At 53.3% G+C, this 17033-nt stretch overlaps 1 long non-coding RNA gene across 6 annotated transcripts; it reads left to right on the forward strand.

Annotated features, from left to right (window-relative positions):
- Nucleotides 1–1195: 1195 nt before the first annotated feature.
- On the forward strand, nt 1196–9288 carry LOC136301975 (uncharacterized). 6 transcript variants are annotated; one of them, XR_010723969.1, is made up of 13 exons: nt 1196–1310; nt 2501–3629; nt 3708–3746; nt 3845–3911; nt 4002–4044; nt 4243–6868; nt 6947–6988; nt 7079–7248; nt 7327–7405; nt 7483–7608; nt 8502–8650; nt 8792–8968; nt 9130–9288. It is a non-coding gene; the product is annotated as an uncharacterized lncRNA (long non-coding RNA). The 6 variants fall into 6 exon arrangements; XR_010723968.1 differs by lacking the exon at nt 1196–1310 and having other exon boundaries at nt 2292–3629; XR_010723971.1 differs by lacking the exon at nt 1196–1310 and having other exon boundaries at nt 2292–3629; nt 8906–8968.
- Nucleotides 9289–17033: the final 7745 nt, after the last annotated feature.

The raw sequence follows: 17033 nt of genomic DNA on the forward strand, positions 1-17033 counted from the left end.
ACAGCGCCTTCCGGGGCCCATTTGAACCCCCGCCCGGCTCGCGACTGGCGGGTTCGCTGAGGCATAGGAAGCGCTGATTGGACAGCGGGCCCCGGGAACCGCCCCGGCCCTGCCCAGCCCACTGAGGACCGGGGGGCTCCGCTTGCTTCCGTCCGTCCGCCCCGGCCCCGGCCCCGGCCCCGCTCTGAGGGCCCGGGGCTCCGCCCGATCCCCCGGCCCCGGCCCCGGCCCCGGCCCCGCTCTGAGGGCCCGGGGCTCCGCCCGATCCCCCGGCCCCGGCCCCGGCCCCGCTCTGAGGGCCCGGGGCTCCGCCCGATCCCCCGGCCCCGGCCCCGGCCCCGCTCTGAGGGCCCGGGGCTCCGCCCGATCCCCCGGCCCCGGTCCCCCCTGGCCCCGGCCCCGGCCGCGCTCCCTCAGTGCCGGTCCGGGCTCCGCCCCGGCTCCGAGACCGGCCCAGCCCCGGCCCGCCCTGACCCCCCCGTGGCAGGTTTGTGTTCGGTTTGTGTCTGAGAAGTGGGATCTCTGCCGGAGCGGTGCTGTTGGGAAGAAAGTAAATTTGCTCCGGGAATCTCCGATAAAGGACTAAGTTGCAAGGGAGGGGAGTATTTATAAACGGTTTCCGTACTTCTCCGTAATTCTGGGTGTTTGGATTTAGCCTGGGATTGTCAACTAAGACACAAACAAGCCAACCAGGCTCCTGAACTCTCAATGAACGTTTGAAACACTTCCATAGAAAGACAAGTTAGCAATGATTGCTGGGGAATTTCCTTAGGAATTATGGATCTCAGGCATATGGACTTTTCGAGGTGGAATCCCAGTTTCAGCCTTGGGCACCTGCAGAAGAGAGGTCCTTACCCATAGCAAGGAAAGCCCGGTGCCCCGGCGTGTCAGGGGCAGAGAATGGACTGACCGGGAAATGAGCAGGAAGTCCCCTCTCCCCTGCCCTCACTCGGAGTGGCAGCAGCCGCAAGGTGAGAGCTGTCACAGGATGGTGAGGGGACAGAGCATCCCCAGGTGTGAGATGTAAGCGATGGGGGGAGAACAGAGCAGCCAAAGGTGTGACCTGTCAGGATAATGAGGGAGCAGACCAGCTGCAGGTGTGAGTTGTTACAATGATGAGGGGGCGGTTCCTGCCGGGGCGGTTTAAGAGAGGAGCCGCAACTCAGTTTGCCATCAAGTTGTGCAGGGTGAGGAACTCATGTTGGGTTTCTAAATGTGGTTTTTTGCAGCGGTGGGGATAGCCTCTTACAGCACCTATAGGAGCATGTGGATGTCGAGTGTTTCTTTGTGCCAGACAGCGACAGTAGTAGGTAAGCCGGTGTGGGGTTTTAGGGAGGATTTTTCCTTTTCAGCTTCTTTTTGCTATTTTCATCCCGGTGCTCCCAGAAGAAAAAGGGATTATGAAGGTGAAAGGAGTTCAAATTGAGTGATGAAGCTCCTCTTCTTTTTCTGTCTGTGTTTAAACTGGGAGGGATTTCTTTTCACCTTAATTTTTAATAAGTAGGGTTACTTATATGTAGTTTTTATTAACTATTGTTTTGTTTGGTTGTATGTGGTCTTTTGTTTGATTTTTTTTTTGGTGTTATTTATTAAATGTAATGTGGTTTTTGAGTGAAAATAACTGTATGGGTGGGTTTGTATTTGAGGTAGAATTAAGTAGCTTTCTTTGATAGGCTTCTGATATGTGTTATTGGGGTTTTGTTCATTGCATATAAGGATTCAGATTGGGTAGGGCTACCCTGGCTAGTTGAACTTTGAGTGTTTTGTTAGATGCAGCTTTTAATTTTTGTTCAAGTTTTTTCTGTTTAATAGTTTTAAAGTGGCTTTTAATAACCTATTCTATAGCTTTATTTTGCTTGGAGTTAGTGTATGATGAGGGATGTGGTCTATTTATTTCATATTAGGCTTCTTAGTTTATATATAGCTTAGGTTGTTTTTGAACTGAGTTTTGTTGTTGAGGGTTTTTTTGGTGGGGTCTTGTGTTTTCCAAGGATATGTTTCCTGAGGTTTACAGTGGTGTAATTGGCTGTAGTGTGAGCTATGGGGGAGGTTTTTATTTATTTAGTGGTGGCTTTTATCATGGTGTTTAGTGGTTTTTTGGTGGGTTTCAGGTAATGTGCTGTAGCTCATTTTTTTTAGGGTTTCCTAATATTTATAATCAGATTATTGTTTATTGTGTTGGAGGGATTTATTTATTTAGCTTGTTTGGCTATAGTGTGTGTTCTATAGTTATGGATAATTTGGAAGATACTGTTTATAGCTGAATGGATCTTTTAGTTTTAGGATGGGGGGTTCTGGGTGTATATTTTGGAGGTTTTTTGCGGGGATTGGACATAGGAGTTATTTTTATTGTATTTAGAGTAAGAGAAATAATAGGTGGCTTTTTTTTTTGGTGGACTGTTTTTTGTGTTTTCTTTTCTAGAATTCATATATTTGTGTGGTCAGGGTAGTGGCATTTCTGGGGCAACTCTAAGCATCCATTATTGTTTGTGTGTTTTAGGTGGTCCACTGTTATTACAGTGAGACCCCCTCACTGACCATCCAACAGATCTGCGGAGACCATGCATCGATGTTTGGCTTCCTTTATGGTACCTGACTGAGAGACAGTGGCCTGGTGACAGCAGGGAATTCCTAGAGGCAGAGGTGGCCTTCTTTGGCAGATGATGTGGATTCTCATCCCTGTACATCCCAAAGATAAGTTGAAGGGCTCGGAGCCACAGAGGGCATGAAAGTGGGGTGTGGGGTCGGGGTCACTGGGAGGTGTATTTGAGTCGGATTTGGAGATGGGGATGTCCAAGGTGTGACCCCTTAGGCCACATAAAGGAAAGATCTCACAGCACTGTGGTGCACAGGGCAGAGCAGTCCCAGGGCACGTCGTGTCACTTGTCTGTTGTGCACTCCGTGTCTTTTGGGTGTCTCGTGTCGTGTGTCTTTTGCTTTAGCCCTTTGAGGGGCCTGTTGGAAATGCCAGGCATCGTTCTTAACGTCTCCTGTTCCTTGGCCAGGTGCTGATGCCATTGAACCTTGTGCCTGGACATACATTGGAATCCATCTCTCTTCACAAGCATCCAGTCCGATGCCTTTTCGGGTCTTGTTCTGAGCTGTATCACCAGCTGTGCACCACAGCTGGTCAGGTCTTTTAAGAATTCAAAGACAGGTGGAGGATTCTGACGTAGGATTCTCAGGCATCTGTCTCTGGGACAAGTCATCCTGTTGGCATCTTGTTCCTGCAGGGTTCTCTGAGCCTGGCCAGCTCACCTTCAGTCTCACCTCGGTCATCTCATCCCGAGTTCTCTGGACGCTCAGGGTCATTTTTCTTGCCCAGAGTTGTGTCCCCTTGTTTGTCCTGTCCTGTGTCACAGGTGTTGGTGTGTGTTTGGCCCAGAGCTGCTCTGCCCTGCTGCTCAGTCTGGGTGTAGGGGGAATAGGATAACTGCCCTGGGGACTTGAAATTTGTGATATGGGGCGTAGTAGGCCTGTCGAGGGTATTCCTAGATTTCCACAAGATGTCTGGGGCTGCCAAGGTATCCTGCAGCACTCTGACTTTTGTCCTAAATTCGTTTCAGATGCAGAGGGATGAAATCTGTGGCAGAGCCCCCCATTCGTAGTGAGGGGGATCCCCTGAGAAGGTCAGTCTCTTTTTGTGTTTGCAGGGGAAGTGTAAATAGTGGCCGTGTTACAGCTCTGTTCTTTGTCTTTATTTTTAGGTGAAGCTGGATATCGACAGTCAGGGTGAAGTGGGGGAGGTGAGCAGTGACTGGTGGACAAAAGCAGTTGCTCTTGCTCAAATCTCACTTGCTGGTACAGCTGTAAGGATTCACTGTTCTTTTTTTTTTAATTTTAGGGTGTCCCCTAAAATTAAAAGATGTGCTGGCCCCGGATGCCAGAGGCCGAACGGGTGCCGCATTAAGGTATACTTGCAGCATGCTTCAGTCAGACTGTGGAGGTTGCTGCTTCACAGTAACTCAGCATGATTTTTTGTTTCTTTTGTTTCTTTGCAGGTGCTGCTGCTGTCCTAGGTATGCCAAGGAATAGAGAGAGCTGGTGAGTTGGCCTTTAGGCAGGGTGACCCATAGGTGAGCGATGCGCTCAGCATTTACTTTTTCCTTTTGCTGGGTCCACTCTTGTCAGCCTCTGGAGCGGAGTGAAGATCTGAGGGGGAGCCAGGACAGCGGTGCAGAGGAGCCCTGGGGATTACTCTTCTGGAGGGGGATACTCACATTTCCTGTTTTGTGATCCTAGGTAGCGCGAGGAGGTGCGGAGACAAAGTCTGGATACGGCAGCCCCAAAGCGGATGCTGAGAACACGTCGACGTCTGCAGTGCCGACATGTTCGTTTCTGTTGAGGACGGATGTTCCGCTCGTGTTCCAAAAGCTAAGTGTTGGGGCCGGTGGTCAGGAGAAGGGAAAAAACCTTTTCAGTCCCGGGAGGTGATTTAAAGTTACCTCAGAGGAGAGGGCCCTAGTGGGGTGGTCCCTTCAGAAGTAGAGGGTGAGGGTTTCTGCTCAGCATCACCAGAGCCTTCACTGGGCGGGGCAGTTCTGACCCATCTCCATGTTCTACGGAGCTTCACATTGTTGGCCTACTTTTAGAGTCCACAGGGTTCGGCTGCAGTGGGAGATTCCTGACCCAGGAGCATCCTGATTAGGGGAGCAATGCTGGTTGCAAGGTGTCAGATTAGTAGGGTTCAGTGGAGGGAGTTTACAGTGACACACGGGCTGAGGGAGGGCTTGAGAGATAAAGCACACAGTGAAAATCAGGGGAACAGGCTAGGATACAAGTCAGAGTACAGGTGTAGCGGCCCTCACAGCACTGCTACCAGCACACTTCCCCTGAGAGCAGGTGCAGGCAGCAGCCCTAGTGCAGGAACACACCAGAAGCTCTGACCTGTGCAGACACTGTCAGGCTAGGGCCAGGCAGGAAGCGATAGTGGGGAGCAGGATCCAACAGGGCTGGGGATAACGGGGGTTTCCCGCCCCACCCACCCTGGGATTCCCTGTCTCTCCGCAGCCGGTGGAAGTGCTCCTGATTTCCCTCTCGAGGCGGCGGTTGGTAAGGCTTCGTGCCTTTTGCCACCGCAAAGAGTTCGGCTCTGTCAGCCTCTGCCCTGTCTCAGGGCCACGTTTCTTAGGGTAGGCAGGGAACAACTGTGGATGTACCTGTCCTGCGTGCGGGACAGCTCTTGGGACCCTAACGGTGCAGAGCGTCCCCGGCTGCAAGGTCTAGGGCTCAAAAGAAGCAGGGTTCAGAAGGGGGGAGTTTACAGTGATACACACAGAGGCTGAGGTAAAGGACTCAAGGACTAGAGAACACACAGTGAAAATCAGGGGTACAGCCTAGGATACAAGTCAGAGTACAGGTATCCCGGTCCTCACAGTGCTGCTTCCAACACTGTTTCCCTGAGAGAGGTGCAGGCAGCAATCCTAATGGCAAGGCAATGCCAGAAGTCCTGAGAGGTGCAGGCAGTAACCCTAAGCTAGGGCCAGGCAGGAAGTGACAGTGGTGGGGCCGAGTCCGCAGGGTTGAGGTTCACCGGGGATGTCCACCCTGCGTTCCTGTCCTGCTCTAACCGGGGATGCTCACAGCCCTAATGGAGGCCATGGTGGGTGGGCTCAGTGCCAGTAATGCCTCTAAGGCTTTGGCGCTGCGAGCGTCGGCCTCCGAGCTCAGCTGAAGCACACACGGGGCCCGAGGACCCGGTCCTGCTTAAGAGACGGTGAGTAGCAGAGCTGCTGGTTTTTGGCTGATGTGCAGCTAAGATTATGCTTTGATGTTTGGTTTTCTTTATTGTAGCTGACTAGGAGACAGCAGCCTGGTGACAGCAGGAATTTCCCTGAGGGAGAGGCGGCCTTCTTTGGGACCCGGCGTGGCTTCACCTCCCCAGACATCTGAGAGATAAGTGGAGGGCTCGGAACTAGGGAGAGGATGAAAGCGGGGTGCCAGGGCAGGGGTCAGCGGGAGGGATTTTTTGAGTCGGGCTTGGAGATGAAGGGGTGCAAGACGTGACCCCTTAGACTAGACAAAGGGAAAGTCTCATTTTGGATCACAGTGCTGAGGTGTGCAGGGCAGAGCAGTCCCAGGGTGTGTTGTGTGTGTTGTGCACTCTGTGTCTTTTGGGCGTCTTGTGTTTCCTGTCTTTTCCCTTAGCCCTTTGAGGGGCCTGTCAAAACTTCTCGTATCGGTCTTAGCACTTCTGATCTCTGTGCTCCTCAGCCAGGTGCCTTTGTCTCAGCTGCTCGGACACTCATCAGAATCCATCTCTCTTCACAAGCATCCAGTCCGATGCCTTTTCAGGTCTTGTTTTGAGTTGTATTGACAGCCATGCACCGCCCTGATCCATTCCGGCGGGTTAGGTCTTGTGAGAATGCAAAGACAGGTCGAGGATTCTGACCGTAGGATTCTCGGGGATCCATCTCTGCATTTCTTGGGATAAGTCATCCCGATGGCATCTTGTTCCTGCAGGGTTCTCTGAGCCTGGCCAGCTCACTTTCCATCTTACCTCGGTCATCTCATTCCGAGTTCTCTGGACCCTCAGGGTCATTCTTCTTGCCCAGAGTTTTCTGTCCCTGTTGTGTCCCCTCGTTTGTCCTGTGCTGTGTCATGGGTGTTGGTGTGTGTTTGGCCCGGAGCTGCTCTGCCTTGATGCTCAGTCTGGGTGTAGGGGTAATAGGACGAGTCCCGAGGACGTGAACTTTGTGATGTGGGGTGTGGTTAGACTGTCGAGGGTATTCCTAGATTGCCACAAGATGTGTGGAGCTGTCAAGGTATCCTGCAGCACTCTGACTTTTGTCCTGACTTTGTTTCAGATGCGGAGAGATGAAATCTGTGGCAGAGCCCCCCAGTCTGGGTGAGGGGCTCCCCTGAGAAGGTCAGTCACTGTTTTGATTTGCAGGGGAGGTGTAAATGATGGCTGTGTTACAGCTCTGTTCTTTGTCTTTATTTTTAGGTGGTAAAGCTGGATCTCAGCAGTCAAGCTGATGTGGGCAAGGTGAGCAGCGATGGGTGGACAGGAGCAGTTGCTATTGTTCAAGCCTCACTCGCTGGTGCAACTCTAAGCCTCCGTTATTGTGTGTTTTAGGGAGTCCACTCGCAGGAGGCCGAGCTCCCCTCTCACCAACCGGACGACAGACCCGGGTCACCTCACCCGTGAGCCCTCCGGGAGCATTCCAGGAGTCTGTGATGGAGCCTTGATCTTCTCCTTGTGAAGGCCCCATCCAGGTAGGCTTGGATAACGGCCGAGGAGTTGAGGTGAGTCAGGGAGGAGAAGGAGGGAGGGTCCCCTCAAGTTCCAGCGCTGCCACGTCACCTTGTCTGCTCTTTACCCAGGCAGACCCTGCGACGCCGGCGTTGGCCTCTGAGCGCAGCTGAAGCACGGGGCCGAGGACACAGGCAAGCTTAGGAGACAGTGAGTAGCAGAATTGTCGGGTTTTGGGTGATGGGCTGCCAAGATTATGCTTTGATGTTTGGTTTTATATATTGTAGCTGAGTAGGAGACACCAGCCTGGCGACAGTAGGAATTTCCCTGAGAGGGAGGCGGCCTTCTTTGGCACCCGGCGCAGATTTGCCTCCCTGGACGTCAGAGAGATAAGTGGAGGACTTGGAGCTAGAGTGAGGATGAAAGTGGGGTGCCGGAGCAGGGGTCACTGGGAGGGGTTTTTTGAGTCAGGTTTGGAGACAGGGATGTCTAAGCTGTGACCCCTTAGGTTACATCCAGGGAGAGTCTCATTTTGGATCACAGTGCTGAGGTGTGCAGGGCAGAGCAGACCTGGTGTGTCTTGTGTCACTTGTCTGTTGTGCACTCTGTGTCTTTTGTGCGTCTTGTCTTTTGTGTCTGTTGCTGTAGCCCTTCCTGGGGCCTCTCAAAACTCCTGGCATCGATCTTAGCATCTTTGATCTCTGTGTTCCTGGGCTAGGTGCTTTTGACTTTGGTGCTCGGACACTCATCAGAATCCATCTCTTTTCAGCATCATCCAGTCCGATGCCTTTTCAGGTCTTGTTCTGAGCTGTACTGACAGCCGTGCACCGCCCTGATCCATTCCGGCGGGTTAGGTCTTGTGAGAATGCAAAGACAGGTCGAGGATTCTGACCGTAGGATTCTCGGACATCCATCTCTGCCTTTCTTGGGATAAGTCATCCCGATGGCATCTTGTTCCTGCAGGGTTCTCTGAGCCTGGCCAGCTCACCTTCAGTCTTACCTCGGTCATCTCATTCCGAGTTCTCTGGACCCTCAGGGTCATTCTTCTTGCCAGAGTTTTCTGTCCCTGTTGTGTCCCCTCGTTTGTCCTGTGCTGTGTCACGGGTGTTGGTGTGTGTTTGGCCGGGAGCTGCTCTGCCCTGATGCTCAGTCTGGGTGTAGGGGTAATAGGACAAGTCCCGGGGACTTTAATTTTTTGGCGTGGGGTGTAGTAGGGCTGTCGAGGGTATTCCTAGATTGCCACAAGATGTCTGGGGCTGTCAAGGTGTCCTGCAGCACTCTGACTGTTGTCCTAACTTTGTTTCAGATGCAGAGGGATGAAATCCCTGTCAGAGCGCCCCATTCCTGGTGAGGTGGATCTGCCGAGAAGATCAGTCGCTGTTCAAGATGAGAGTCACACATTTCACATTTATTGGCACTCCAGTGCAGGCCACCTGCATTTACAGCTTCAAACAGGTGAGTCCCTTGGTAACCCCTGGGCAGCAGCTGGAGCCTGCTCCGGGCTGGGCTGCGGGAGCAAACACTTGTGGCTGACACAGCTCCACACTGGGGGTACTTGGGAAAACACCTGCTTTGTCCTGGATTTTTTTTTTTGAGCTTTTTACAAGGTTTCAATCATCAGCTTGGTAAAAATAAAGGGCAAGGGCTGAAAACATGTGAGGCTGGCAGGTTATACACACCAAAGACAAGGTTTGGGGTGTTCTCCTGCAGTCCCAGCTCTAACTGCTGCCCCTGAGCCCCGGCCTTGCTCTGTCCCAGCACTGAACCTGGCAGGTGGGTGTGCTTTTCCGGCCCTTTAATCCCACGGGCAATCCCAGATTCCCGGAGCTCCCCAAGGCACAGCCTGGCCTCCCTCCCTGGGAGCTGCACCTCAGTCTGCCTGGACCAAGGCCATCCGGTTTGAGACTTTATTCCTGTTGCTTTTCCTCTTGCAGGTTGTGGGCAAAAAGAAGAGCGCCAGTAGGAAGTGAAGCCGTTGGAAGGCCTTATCCCAGTCCAAGGTTCCCACTGTTCTGACTCCTGGATAATTGCCTGACCATAACCAGAGACCATCAGTTTGATTTCCTGCCTTTTCCAATAAATCCTTGCTTTCAGCTGGAGTGTGTTCATGGTGTCCTTCTCCTCCTTGTCCGTGGATTTGAAAATAAAATTCCTGACTTTTGCCAAGGTGAATTTTGTTATTCCAAGAATTTTGTGTCTCTTTTGTTCCATTGAAACTTGCCAACTCTGCTGAGAGTTTCAGATGTCCAATACAAGTAAGATTCGAGTTTCTTTGGACTGTTACTCCCACAAAACACAGATAATTCTTGGATAGAAGTAACTGGACCTGTTGAATTCCCACTTCCTTTTAAAATTAGAGCAGAGGAAGCAGATTTTGTCATTCCATGAACTTCCACCAATTTGATGACTGTTCCAAAAGTTTTCAATGTTAGAAACTCTTGAGCTTGTTTTCCAGGCAAGCTGGGATTTATTCCTTTTATTTGATGTGTTTTCTTTCTCTGATTTTATTAAGGGATTTTTTTTTTCCCCAATTTTCCATTCTAACTGGAATGCTTGTGCATCTTAAACCACATTTCCAAGGAACTTTACCAAATTAATGTTTGTAAATCAGGAGCCATTCACCACCATTCAGCACCATGGTGCTATTTTTTTGCTTTCAACTCCCACACAGGTCTCATTCCATTCATGCACAGTATTCCCAGCAGTAACTTGGTGTCAAGGTGCATTTCAGAGGTAGCAATAAAATAAAGTTTAAAATATAAACAAATAAACACGAATTTAAAAATTAATACAAAAATAGAAAAACAAGCAACAAAAATAGAAATATAAAATACAAAAAAAATATCAATATTTTAAATAAATACAATGCATATTATTGCCTGTGAGGTGTATTATATATAGTAGAGATAGGAGTATAAAAGATAAATGGTAATGATAAATTATAAAAATAATAAAGACAAAAAATATTGGAACATAGCTTAAAGTAAAGGCTTTTTTGGTTTGTATTTGGTTAGAGGCAGAATTCTTGTAGCTGTGGTTGGGGGTCTTTTGGGGCATTTATTTGAGAGGATTTTTGGAAGGGCACTTTTGGCCACGTTCTTTTTCGCCTCTGCTCTTTGTCTGTCCCCTACGCGTGTGGGAGCCCCGGCCGAACTATGGGGCAATGCTGCCACCGTGTGGGCAGAAAGCGGTACTGCAGCTGGCCCCCGGCAGCCCCGGGCTGCACTGTGCGGCAATGCTGCCACCGTGTGGGCAGAGAGCGGTACTGCAGCTGTCACCCGGCAGCCCCGGGCCGCACTGTGCGGCAATGCTGCCATCGTGTGGACAGAGAGCGGTACTGCAGCTGGCCCCCGGCAGCCCCGGTCCGAGCTGTGCGGTAATGCTGCCATCGTGTGGACAGAGAGCGGTACTGCAGCTGGCCCCCGGCAGCCCCGGGCCGCACTGTGCGGCAATGCTGCCATTCTGTGGACAAAGAGCGGTACTGCAGCTGTCACCCGGCAGCCCCGGGCCGCACTGTGCGGCAATGCTGCCGTCGTGTGGACAGAGAGCGGTACTGCAGCTGGCCCCCGGCAGCCCCGGGCCGAGCTGTGCGGTAATGCTGCCGTCGTGTGGACAGAGAGCGGTACTGCAGCTGCCCCCCGGCAGCCCCGGGCCGCACTGTGCGGCAATGCTGCCGTCGTGTGGACAGAGAGCGGTACTGCAGCTGTCTCCGGTTTTCGTCCCCAACGCGCGTGGCAGCCCGCGGCCGAGCATTGCGGCAGTGCTGCCATCGTGTGGGCAGAGAGCGGTAATGCGGCTGTCCCCCGGCAGCCCCGGTCCGAGCTGTGCGGTAATGCTGCCATCGTGTGGGCAGAGAGCGGTAATGCGGCTGTCCCCCGGCAGCCCCGGGCCGCACTGTGCGGCAATGCTGCCATCGTGTGGACAGAGAGCGGTACTGCAGCTGCCCCCCGGCAGCCCCGGGCCGCACTGTGCGGCAATGCTGCCATCGTGTGGACAGAGAGCGGTACTGCAGCTGCCCCCCGGCAGCCCCGGGCCGCACTGTGCGGCAATGCTGCCATCGTGTGGACAGAGAGCGGTACTGCAGCTGGCCCCCGGCAGCCCCGGGCCGCACTGTGCGGCAATGCTGCCATCGTGTGGACAGAGAGCGGTACTGCAGCTGTCTCCGGTTTTCGTCCCCAACGCGCGTGGCAGCCCCCGGCCGAGCATTGCGGCAGTGCTGCCGTCGTGTGGACAGAGAGCGGTACTGCGGCTGTCCCCCGTCCCCGATGCGCGCGGCAGCCCCGAGCTGTGAGCTTGGGGACAGTGCTGCCGCCCGACCGTCCAAAGCTTGTGGGAAAATAGGCGGGAAAAATGCAAGAACCCCGGGTGCGTGGCAGGCGACTGCCTGCGCGCGACCCCAACCACGGCGCCAACTGGGCGCAATTTTCCGCAGCGTTTCCAGGTGTGCAGACACGGGATGTGGGCTCAGCGGCGCCGTGGCCGTGTTCAGGCGTTTTATTCAGTCAGGCGCCTCTGTGAGGAGCTGGGGAGGGGGGGCTTAGGTGTGCCACAAAAAAGATGGCAGAGCGGCACAGCGCGACTCGCTTGACCTTCCAAAGGTGGTAACCAAAATGGCGGGAAACGTCAAGGACCCCAGCGGCGTCTCCCCGACAGCCTGCTCGCGGCCCCGACCATGGCGCCGCCTGAGCACGATTTCACACAGCGTTTCCAGGTGTGCGGACACGGGCTGCGGGCTCGGCGGCGCCGCGGGCGAGTTCAGGTTTTTTATTCAGTCAGGCGCCTGTGTGAACAGCTGATGCCGGGGGCCTTAACGGTACCCACAGAAAACATGGCGAATTAACCGGAAACTGCTTCACCCACAACCAACATGGCGGCCAGGAAGGGCGGAAGTCACGTCCTGCCCCTTCTAAGATGGCGAGTCGTCGTGACGCGATTGACCTTCCAAAGACGGCGGCAAAAAGAGCGGGAAAAACGCAAAGACCCCTTGGGCGTCTACCCGGCTGCCTTCGCCCTGCCCCGACCACGGCGCCGCCCGGCCGAGATTTTCCGCGGCGTGTCCGGGTGCGCGGCCACGGGCTGTGGGCTCGGCGGCGCCGCGGCCGGGGGAGCGGGAGCCGGGCTCGCGCCGGCAGGCAGCGGCGGCGGCGCCTCTCTCTGCCGAGGTCCCGCCGCGCCCGCCGTGCCGGCCGCCCGTCTCGCTCCGCACGTTCCCGCCGCTCTCCGCCGCGCCCACACGCCACCCCCGCGGCCCTCCGGCCCGGGGAAATGGAGGAAAACACAGAAGCATCGGGGCAGAACCGTCGGCGGAGCTGCCCCGAGCCGTCCCCGTCCTGTAGCCAGCAGCAGGAGGCAGCTGCTCTCTGCCGCAAAGCTGAGCGAGGCCGAGGTAAGCAGAGGGGTTGTGGGGGGACGCTCCGGTTGTCCGGGCAGGGCTTCCCGGGAACAGTGTCAGCTCCCCGCAGCTCTGGCTGAGGGCTGCACGGAGTCCGGGCTGTGCCGGCTGGGAGCGGGGTCTGCTGTTCACATCCCCCCGGGAGCTGCCGCTGCCCGAAGAGGGCTCGCTGGAGCCTCGTGTCCTCTGTGTGTGCAAGTTTTTGATCGGCTTTGTAGCAAATGTGGTGTTTCAGGCTGGGAGCGCTGGGTTCCCTGAGTGGGGAAGTCCTTGAAGTCGCCAGACTGAGCAGTTGCTGAGAATTCCAAGCCTGGGAGTCCTGAAACAGTGTTTAAATAGCTTACCGTCTAGTTGAGGCAGTGAGTCAATTTGTTAGAGTGGCAGAAATGATGCCACCTTTTTCTCTTCACAGAGGAGCACACGTCCATAAAGGTAAACAGACTCCTTCTGTCACATCAGTACTCGGACCTGAGGAAAGTACCAGGTTTTTTCCAGCTTTTCTACAGTTTTGATTCTGAGGTAAGTGTACCATTTTAGGTATCCAGTAATTCTTCAGAAATGTATGGGGAAAGGCCATAAAAATACATTGAAATCTCATTCTCCCATCGGTGGTTATTTAGAAGCATCTTTCTTTTGTTTCATATTGGAATTTAAGCTGCTATTTCTGTGGTGGTTTTGTTGTTTTCTTAATGCTAACACACGAGTTGTGCTCTGTATGCTCTGTGAGCACAATAAACAGAATGTTCTGCCCCAGCTAGCTTCCATTCATCTCTGAGTTTAGATTAGTAATGTTGAGTTCCACTGAAGTGTTTTAGGAACAGCAACTTCTACTATTCCATTTGCACTGCATGTTTAGGCTGCAGACTGACTGTTCCTGATGGATGTTAGGGATTAAATTTGGAAGGAATGGAAATTGAGAAGTTCAGAACAAGCTGTGGTAAGCCCTGAGCTGGCACTGGCAGGGAACCAGGTTTTATGCTCTTAGGGGCAGTTATTTTTTGGAAATGTCTAAATGTCTGATGGTGGTCTTTTTCTTTGCGGCTTCCAGTACAAAGCACAGCGTGAGCAGATCCTCTGATGTCTTGGGGAAGGGCTGTGTAACAAACATTGCTGTGAGCTTCATGACTGCCAGAGGATTTTCCAGGTCATTCTCTCCTTTTCAACAGTCCTTTGTGTGATGAGGGCGGGCTCCCAGGTAAGAATTTGGAAAGAAAGCACCAAAAAACCCCAAAGTACAGAAGTCTGCATGGCTTTGAGATCTCAAGGCCAAAGCAAAAAGGAGCAGCTGACTCTGCCTTTGCCTTCTTGAAAACCTGTTCCTTGTTGATTTTGTGTCCGTGTGGAGGGGGAGATAATTGCTTGTGTCCAAACCGGTCGCAGCCTTGTCCCCTGAAACTGGAACAGGTTGCTGCCATCACGGAGCCTCACGTGGGCACCGTGCCTTTGTGCCTGCTGTCAGGGCCTTTTCTCTTTTGGGGGCCTCCATCCACAGGCAGCACGTTTGTTACCTGAACTGCGCTTCAGCAGGAGGGAAGCTCACGTGCCGGGAGCTCTCGGCTTTGGCAGTGTCTGCCCTGAGCGGTTCGGGTATCGAAACCTTGGACAAAAGGACAAAATCCTCTCACTGCCTGAAGACTCCTCGTGAGAGTAGCTTTGAACGGAGAGCGTCTTTCCTTCCCTGGAGTCGCTGAGAGCAGCTGGTGTTCGTGTCACCTTGAAGCTGATCAGATGCTGGTCCGATTGCTAATTCTGAGTTAGATCGTTCGATCTTGACTGTAGAAGAACAGGTCCTATTTTCTGTTTCAGAGCGGTATTCTGGAGATATTCCAAAGCGCTGCCCGTGCCAGCAAAGCTGCCTGTGAGCTGATCCGGGATCACGGCCTCCTCCCGTGGGTCCCGCACAGCTGAGAGCAAAGGTGAGCAGAGAAGTACAGGAGAAACGGGAACAATTTTGCTGCCCACGGTAGAATAACTGTGTGAGTGAGTATGAAAACAAGGGTGACAGGCAGGGAGGCGGGGGCACCGAGGGCCGGACGGGCAGAACTCGCTGAACTCTGAGGTGTCCCTTGGGGTTTCGGAAACAGAATCGAGATGCTTTCAGGTTGTGGTAGGAGGGGGATGATGCTGGGGGGGCTTCGTGATTTGGAAAACACTTGCTGGAAAAACTGAGAAAGCCAAGTGGCACCTGGAATCGGTGTCTCTACCTTTTGAGTTTCAAACAGCCTCAGATCCCGTCCTGTCACGGGACCTGCCGCACGGGAAGTGGCACAGCAATGGCTTTGAGCTGTCTAGAACATTCCTCCCCCCTTGCCTCTCCCTCAGGTACGTTTGCATCCGGCAGAAATCTCTTCTGCGCAGAGTGCCCTGGCAGGCTCAGGCAGGTGCCCCAAAAGTGCCCTGGAATAGGGTCCCCTGTCTAGGTGATGGACCAGCTGCCGGCGAGGATCTGCCTTCCCAAAGTGGTTCTCTGTTTTGTTTTCTTGTCGGTTGGTTGGTTTCGTTTGGTTTGCTAATTTTGTTTTGTTTTGTTTTGTTTTGTTTCTCAGGTTTCTGGAAAGCAAGGGGATCAGTCAAATGACTTCCTTATTCCATACTCTGTGGCTAAGAAATTTAGGAGACGAGAGAGAAAACAAGAATCAATCCCAGGAGAAGAGGAAACTCCTTCCTATTCAGCTTGTAAATGAATTTCTGTATGTTTTGGCCACCTTTATCAAATATATTTGGTAAGTCCTTTGTTTTGTTTTTTGTTTTAGTCAGTTTGCATTTCATCCTCTGTCCAGTTTGACCTTTATTAAGGCCAGGAGGATTTCTTTATCTCTGGCAGATGAATGGCTTTTTTCAGCTTCAGTTTGCGTGTCGAGTAGTGAATTTGGACAAGATTTCTCTGACAGGAGGGTTTAGGTGTTTGAAGACATGGGGAAAGAAAGGTAAGTGTGATGCACAGCTGCTGTCACATCCTACGTCCTTCATTTCTGGCCCTTGCCACAGTATGGCTTAAAAACTGTACTCATTAATTAGCATGCAGGAAAACATGAGGCACTTGTGTTGTCTTTTGGCAGGACTAATGTAGATCTGGCCAGGCTGACTGAGTTCTTAACCCCCTCAGCTCTGTGCAGGAACATCGATGGTCTTGCTCCAGGTCAGTCAGCATGAGGAGCTGTTGGAAATTCAGGCTGAAAGATGAGTGCTCATAATTTACAATGTGCTGTTAATTACTCTGTTTGCGTTGGTTAACTAAAGGAAATAATTGATAAGAGTTTTGAGCAACCTTTGGATAGCCCTTGGAGCTCGCAGCTCTTATTTGATTTCTCTTCATTTTTTAAATGTCGTTCAATTATTTCTTAAGCAATTACTGCAATTAGGGCATACAATAAGGACAACAGCATTTCTGTCCTGCTGGATTGGGAAATCCAAGCCCAGTTCCTTGGAGAGACTGAGGGGATGGGGAGCTGAGCCTCAGGCGTGGTTTTGGCAGTGGGCATTGGGTGAGGAAGAGATCCCCCAGAAGGGATTAAGGCCAGTTCTGCTGCCTTTGGGTGCTTCAACTCCCAAAAAAATCATCCTGGTTAAATGGGACTTGAAGAAACAGGGGGATGTGCCAGGGGGCCTGTGCTGGGACCCCCAAACCCTGGTCACGGGTGCTGGGAAGTGTCAGCTCCAGAGGAACACTACAGAGGGGCCGTGCTGGGACCCCTCAAATTCCAGTCAGAGATGCTGGGCACTGCTGGACCTTTGGGACATTACTGAGAGGCTCCACTGCCTGATCCAGAGAGCTCTCCCATTATTTTCTGGCGTGCTTAGAACCTGGCAGGTCATTGTAGCCGCACAGGTCGAAAAGCCCATCGTAGCAGTTGGAATCACAGACGATCACACAGAAGCCAGTCTGGGAGAGGAAATGAGCTGTTGCATAGATTCATTTTTCCCAATGCGTTTTGAATTTATACAAGAATCTCTCCTCTCCCCTCCGACCCCGTATCCTTGAGTTCTGAGTTCTCTCATAAGGAATTCTCTGCCTGTGCTGAAAAAAAATTCCCCGGCACCGCGGGGAGCGGCGGGGTTTGGGGGGTCCTGGGGCCGGCACGGGGGCTCCCCGCGCCCCGGCCGGTCCCGCTCAGCACGAGGAAATCGCCGCCGCCGTCCTCCCGTGCCCAGAGCCCCGCCAGGACCCCAGCGCAGCTCCGGCTGCAGGAGGAGCAGGAGCGGCTCCTGCCGCCCGCAGCGATCCCGGTCCCGATCCCGACCCCAACGCCAGCCCGGTCCTCAGGCCCCGATACCCACAGCCCGCCCGCCGGGGGGGGCCGCACCGCTCGGGAGCCGCAGCCGACACTGACAGGACCCGAACCAGAACGCCCGCTCCCATTCCCGGCCCCGCCTGGCTCCGCGCAGGGCCGCGAGCAACCTCGGCTCGGCTCGGCTCGGCTCAGCTGCGAGGGGCGGGGCGGGGTC

This window comes from Chamaea fasciata, unplaced genomic scaffold (genome assembly GCF_029207755.1).
Source record: "Chamaea fasciata isolate MVZ Bird 193981 ecotype frontalis unplaced genomic scaffold, bChaFas1.0.hap1 SCAF_27, whole genome shotgun sequence".
NCBI classification, from domain to species: Eukaryota; Metazoa; Chordata; class Aves; order Passeriformes; family Sylviidae; genus Chamaea; species Chamaea fasciata.